Raw genomic sequence first — 7,126 nt, 5'->3', positions numbered from 1 at the left:
TTGCTGTTTGTAATCTGTCGCTGTGTGGGATTTGGCTGAGACTGTAGCTGCGTCGGTCATGTGCGGGTTGTAATGCCTTTTAGTGGCCCACGAGTTCTTTTCGATATCGAACCGCATTACAGCGGCAATCCGAGCACTTTAAAAGAAAAAATGTTTTTATATATTGACCCAGGATTGAAGCAGGGGGTCTCCGGAACTGAACCCTGTTAATTTCGGCTCCGGAGCCCCCCCGTGCCTCCGGAAAGGTGTCGGTAGCCACTCTGCTCGGCTGCCACGGATCCCATAATGGCCGCAGTTCAAACCTGCCACGGGCCAATAGGAAGCTGTGACGTCATAGTGTTTGGATTCCTATTGGCCGGCGTGACGCGGGTGCTTTAAACTTTGCGGAGATGCCGGCGCCCCCTTCGGAGGTTAGTATCTCTCGAAGCAGGGGGGTCCCCAGAGCTGGCATGCACGGGGTTCAGCTCCAGAGACCCCCAGCTTCAGACCCGTGTAAAAACTTAAAAATATATATTTTTTAAAAGTGCTTGAATTGCTCCTTTAAGCCCGGGGTTCGCAAACTGTTCCCCCCTCCCCCTGCCTGCTCTCCTCCCCGACTCGCACCACCCTCCTTCCTTGTTTTCGGCATCAAATGACGTTGTGGGGTCACGGGACGTTGCCATGGCACCGTGACCTGCGGCGTCATTTGTCGCCACATTGCCACGGCGACGCGTGGCCGAAGACAAGGTAGGAGAAGCTGCAGAGGCCTCAGAGGCCTTTAATTTAAATGCCGGGGGGACGAGCGCGGGGGCCTCTGCACCGCCCGCGCCACCCCCCCTCCTGAAAAATCTTGCGCCCCCCCCAGTTTGCGCACCCCTGCTTTAAGCAGTCTTTACCATAAGATACCTTCCGTCGCTGGGAGACGCATTACAGCCATTTCAAGTCAATCTGCACAAAAAAATCGTTCGCTTCCGGACGGCGAGTTATAGCTGATAACGGCTGCTTAATCGCGGGCCGTGGCGCGTACCAGCACCTTCAAGGCCTCGCGGGCACGGATTTGTCAAATATGTTTAACCCCTTGAATGCCGGATCGGGCCACGCCAAGGTCCGGTGGCCCCCTTCCGGCGCTCGGTCACGTGACCGCTCCGGCGCTGATGACGGAACAGAAGGGGAGGAGTCCTCTTCCTCCCGGGTTTCACTTTGCGACCGCGTTCTGCGCTAGATCTCCCCGCGAGAAACGAGCAGGGCTATAATGACGTAGCTACGAGGTCACAGGGCGCCCCTTGGACGGACGGACGCCATCACCTCCAAAGGGTTATTTATGAAATCTATTTCCGACCATTCTTGCCTGGGATTAACATGGTCGGCGGTGGTCAACCTCGCTCTGCCGGCCAATAGAAAGCTGTGACATCATCGCGAGGTGACATTGCAGCTTCCGATTGGTTGACTCCGCATCCGTCACTGCCGGGTCTTGCTCTGCCCGGTGGGTTTCAAGCTCCGCAGGGTATCGGCGCTTTTGCCTTCACATCGTGTGCGTCTGTGAGGACCGCCCGAGTGTGCGGACACTTCGCACCTGCTTCACTTGCTGTAGCGAGGCTGCGCCGTGACGCAGACGCCCCGCGCAGTGTGTGGCGTTGTGATACAAGGCGCAGTGTATCCGACCTCAACCCCACGTTAACTACTATTCAAGTCCGAAAAAAGAATCCTCCCCTAGTTGCCCTCTATGTATCTATTGATTCTGAATCAGAAACCCAGGTTTAAAAGGAAAACAATAACATTTTATTACATCAAGTTATTAGTGACTCTGATAATAATTATACCTTAGACACACACATGAATGTGTTAATAAGTCTAAACAACAGTACACAGAGTTTCATGTCTACAACACTCCTATTGGGATTTTAAACAATATACACTAAATAATAGTCACTAATAACTTGCTGTTATAAAATGTTAGTGTTTATTTTAACCTGGGTTTCGGATTCAGAATCAGTACAGGCATACCCTGCATTAACGTACGCAATGGGACCGGAGCATGTATGTAACACAGGCATACCCTGCATTAACGTACGCAATGGGACCGGAGCATGTATGTAAAGCGAAAATGTACTTAAAGTGAAGCACTACCTTTCCCCACTTATCAATGCATGTACTGTACTGCAATCGTTACATACGTGCATAACTGGCGTAATTAACGCATGTGTAACAGGCTCTATAGTCTCCCCGCTTGCGCACAGCTTCGGTACAGGTAGGGAGCCGGTATTGCTGTTCAGGACGTGCTGACAGGCGCATGCGTGAGCTGCCGTTTGCCTATTGGGCCATATGTCTTTACTCGCGAGTGTACTTAAAGTGAGTGTCCTTAAAGCGGGGTATGCCTGTAGATGGCCGTTTGCATATGATTGGATTAAGCTGGGACAATTTGTCCAAATAAATACCCAATAAAGAAACATAGTGCAACTAGTGGAGGATTCTTTGATCACGCCCTGCTTTGCATTCATTCATCCTCATGCACCGTGTTAATTAAAAGAAGAAGAATGTAAGGATGAGCGGTTTATATTATCGGCAGTCTCACTATTCCAGCCCACAGCACTTCCCGCCGGGTCGCGCCCTCTGGCCCCTTATCTGAGTTTAGTGGATCCCGGCTGTGGAATCTTTGCTTCTGCTTTGTCACCGCTGGCTCTGGCAGCGATTGCGTGACCGGGCCGTTCGCTCTGCTGATAAGGATCCCAGGACGTCCTCCCGGGAAAGAGGAGTTTGGGGGGGAAATTGGTCAGGGTGGAAATGTTTTCACGTCCTCTCCATCCTGACACGTGGAGGTCTCTGCTCTGGTGACACCGGACACGTGGTCCCTGCCGTGGTCCCCTCCGGCGGAGTTATCACTGGTGACCTTTCTTTCCTCTCTGCTAGTTGCCGGTAGAAGGGTTTAAAGGTTGGGAATGAGTCCACGTGGCCGGTGCTGGGTGAACTTCCTGTGTCCCTCTGAGCCATCGTATCCTCACAGAGGCTCTCGGTGCTTCCCATACGTTAGGGCGGTGGTGTCCATACTTTTTTGGGGGGGTTAAGGAACCCTAGCATTATATTGTGAAATCTTAAGGAACCCTAACCCTCTCTTCCCCATCTCTGTCTTACCCTCCCGTACACCCGTCTCTCTCTTACCCCCCATTACACCGCCGTCTCTCTTCCCCCCTTACACCCCTGCCTCTCTCCCCCTTACACCTGTCTCTCTCTCCCCCCCCCCTTTACACCCCTGTCTCTCTCTTCCCTCCCTTACACCCATGTCACTCTCTTCCCTCCCCTTACAATCCCGTCTCTTACACCTCGTCTCTCTATTCCCCCCCCCCCCTTACGCCCCCGTCTCTCTCTCTTCCCCCATTACACCCCTGTCTCTCTCCCCCGTCTCTCTCTTCCCTCCCCTTTCCCCAGTCACTCTCCCCCCCCTTACACGGCTGTCTCTCCCCCCCTTACACGCCTGTCTCTCCCCCCTTACACGCCTGTCTCTCTCCCCCTTACACCCCGTCTCTCTCCCCCTTACACCCCGTCTCTCTCCCCCTTACACCCCGTCTCTCTCCCCCTTGCACCCCGTCACTCTCCCCCCTTGCACCCCCGTCTCTCTCCCCCCTTGCACCCCCGTCTCTCTTTCCCCCCCTTGCACCCCCGTTTCTCTTTCCCCCCCTTACACCCGTCTCTCTCTTCCCCCCCATACACCCCATCTCTCTTCCCCCCCATACACCCGTCTCTCTCTTCCCCCTTAAACCCCGTCTCTCTCCCCCTTTATACTCCCCCTTCTCTCTCTCCCCCTTACACCCCCGTCTCCCACTTACACTTCCCCCTCTCTTCCCCCTTACACTTCCCCCTCTTTCTCTTCCCACTTTACACTCCCTCCTCTCTCTTCCCCCTCTCCCCCCGTACACGTCCCCCTCTCTCTTCCCCCTTTACTCTCCCTCCTCTTCCCCCTTTACACTCCCCCTCTCTCTCTCCCCCCTTACAATCCCTCCCCTCTCTTCCCCCTTACAAACCCCCCCACTCTTCACCCTAACACCCCCCTCTCTTCTTCCCCCTACACTCCCTCTCTCTTGCTCTCTCTTCCCCCTCTTTCTCCCCCCCTTACACTCCCCTCTCCCCCCCCTTACACCACCTGTCTCACTCCCCTCTCTCCCACCCTTGCACTCCCCCCTTACACTCCTCCTCTCTCTCCCCCCTTACACTCCCCTCTCTCTCCCCATTCCACCCTCCCTCTCCCACTACAACCGCATCCTCTATTCCCCCTCACACTCCCCTTCTCTTCCACCCCCTTACACTCTCCCCCTTTTCTCTCTTCCCACCTTACACCCCCTTTTCTCTCTTCCCCTTTTCACTCCCTCTCACACCTCCATTCTCTCTCTTCCCCATTACACTTCCCCTCTCTCTCTCTTCCCCCTTACACCCCACTCTTTCCCCCTTACACTTCCCCCTTACTCTACTCCCTCTCGCTCTTCATCCATGCTCTCCCTCCTCTCTCTCCCCCTCTCTCTTCTCCCTTACTCTACCCCCTCTCGCTCTTCCTCCATGCTCTCCCTCCTCTCCCCCTCTCTTCTCCCTTACTCTACCCCCTCTCGCTCTTCCTCCATGCTCTCCGTCCTCTCTCCCCCTCTCCCTCCCCCCTTACACTCCCCCTCTCTCTTCCCCCTTTACACTCCTCCCTCTCTCCCTCCCCCTATACCCTCTCTCTCCCCCTTCCACCACCTCCTCTATTCCCCCTCACACTCCCCCTCTCTTCCCACCTTACACCCCCTTCTCCCTCTTCCCTCTGTCTCACACCTCCATTCTCTCTCTTCCCCCTTACACTTCCTCCTTATACCCCACTCTTTCCCCCCCTTACACTTCCCCCTTACTCTCCCCCTCACTCTTCCCCACTCTCTTCCCCCATGCTCTCCCTCCCTTACACTCCCCCTCTCTCTTCCTCCTTTACACTCCTCCCTCCCTCCTTATACCCTCTCTCCCCCTTCCACCCTCCCTCTCCCCCTACAACCCCCTCCTCTATTCCCCCTTACACTCCCCCCTCACACTCCCCCTCCCCCTCTCTTCCACCCCCTTCCCCTCTCTTCCACCCCCTTACACTCTCCCCCTTTCTCTCTTCCCACCTTACACCCCCTTCTCCCTCTTCACTCCCTCACACCTCCATTCTCTCTTCCCCCCTACTCTCCCCCTCTCTTCCCCCTTACTCCCCCCCTCTCGCTCTTCCCCCATGCTCCCTCCCCCTTACACTCCCCCTCTCTCTTCCCCCTTTACACTCCTCCCTCTCTCCCTCCCCCCTTATAACCTCTCTCTCCCGCTTACACTCCCCCTCTCTTCCCCCTTACACTCCCCCTCTCTTCCGCCCTTACACTCCCCCTCTCTTCCCCCCTTACACTCCCCCCTTTCGCTCTCTTCCCCCTTACACTCCCCATCTCTCTCTTCCCCCCTTACACTTCCCCTCTTTCTCTCCCCCCCCTTATACTCCCCCTATATTTTCCTCCCCTTACACTCCATGTCTCTCTCTCTCTCCCCCTCTTACTATCCCCCCCTCTTCCCCTATACACTCCCCCCTTTTCCCTTACACTCCCCCTCTCTCTTTTCCCCCTTATACTCTCTCTCCCCCTCCCCTTACACTCACTCTCTCTCCCCCTCTCTCTTTTCCCCCTTACACTCTCTCCCCCTCCCCTTACACTCACTCTCTCTCCCCCCCATAAACTCCCCCTCTCTCTCTCACTTACACTTCCCCCTTACATGCCCCCTCTCTCCCCCTTGCGCTTCACCCTTACACTCCTCCCTCTTCCTCCTTTACACTCTCCCCATCTCTCTTCTCCCCCCTTACCCTCTCCCCTTCTCTCCTTACCCTCTCCCCTTCTCTCCTTACCCTCTCCCCTTCCTCTTTTCCCCCCTTTAATTAGGCCAGGGTAAAAAATACCGCGCTGACGCTCTGCTGCTCAAGCAGGAGCTTTTTTGTGTCCTGGCATGAGCGTCAGCGAGCGCGCCACGTCATCGCGCCGACGTCAAGGAGGACCATTGGCTTTTGCCGGTTACGTGACCGGCCCTCCGCTTCCCTCAGCGCGAAAAATTAAATGAATCTGTCGGCTGCAATTCCACACGCCTCCGCACGCCTCCGCACGCCTGCGGAAGCGTCTACCAAAGCCCCACACATGCCGGATGCAGGAGGTAAGTTTCCTGGCTCAGCGCTGTATTTTTTACCATGGCCCCGGCCTTACACTCCCTCTCTCTTCCCTCCTTATACTCCCCCCCCCTCTCTCTCTCCCCCCTCTCTCTCTTTCCCCCTCTTACACTCCCCGCTCTCTCTTCCCCTTTACACTCCTTTGTCTCCCCCTCTCTTTTCCCCCTCCTTACACTCCCCCTCTATTTTCCCCCTTATACCCCCCTCTCTTTTCCCCCTTACTCTCTCCCCCCCTTACACTGACTCTTCCCCCCCATAAACTCCCCCTTACACTTCCCCCTCTCTCGCTTCCCCCCTACACTCCCCCTCTTTCTTCCCACTTACACTCCTCTCTTCCTCCTTTACACTCTCCCCATTTCTCTCCCCCCCCCCTTACCCTCTCCCCCCCCTTACCCTCTCCCCCCCCTTACCCTCTCCCCCCCCCTTACCCTCTCCCCCCCCTTACCCTCTCCCCCCCCCTTACCCTCTCCCCCCCTCCTTACCCTCTCCCCCCCTCCTTACCCTCTCCCCCCTCCCCCTTACACTCTCCTTCTGTCCCTCCCCCTTACACTCTCCCTCCCCCTTACTCTCTCGCCCTCCCCCTTACAATCTCCCAGTCTCTCCCTCCCACCTTACACTCCCCCTCGCACTTCCCCCCGCTCTTCATCCCCCTTATACTCTACCATTCTCTCTTCCCCCTTTAGTCTGCCCTTTCTCTCCCCTCCCCCCCCAACCAGTCTCCCCTCACTCTCTTCCCCTTAGTTCTCTACCTCTCAATCCCTCTCTCTTCATCTCACTCACACTCTGTCCCACTCACCCTAACACCCTCCTCCCAATCTTACCTTGGGGTGAGGAGGTCGCCGGTCGGGGGACTCCGCAGCTCCCTCCTCCGGTCAGCGGAAGTTGGACACAAACCTTCCGCCACCGACAGGAGGGAGAGGATTTCAGAGACCGGCGGACTGCTGCTGCATGGGGAGCTGG

The 7,126-nt window shown here is 56.2% G+C and overlaps 1 long non-coding RNA gene across 1 annotated transcript; it reads right to left on the bottom strand.

Moving 5' to 3' along the window:
• Positions 1–2,516: 2,516 nt before the first annotated feature.
• On the bottom strand, positions 2,517–7,126 carry LOC142466560 (uncharacterized). Its single transcript, XR_012788183.1, has 2 exons — positions 6,988–7,126; positions 2,517–3,023 (listed from the first exon to the last, which is right to left on the bottom strand). It is a non-coding gene; the product is annotated as an uncharacterized LOC142466560 (long non-coding RNA).

This window comes from Ascaphus truei, chromosome 15, assembly GCF_040206685.1.
Source record: "Ascaphus truei isolate aAscTru1 chromosome 15, aAscTru1.hap1, whole genome shotgun sequence".
NCBI classification, from domain to species: domain Eukaryota; kingdom Metazoa; phylum Chordata; class Amphibia; order Anura; family Ascaphidae; genus Ascaphus; species Ascaphus truei.
This window is presented reverse-complemented; position numbering and strand designations above follow the sequence as displayed.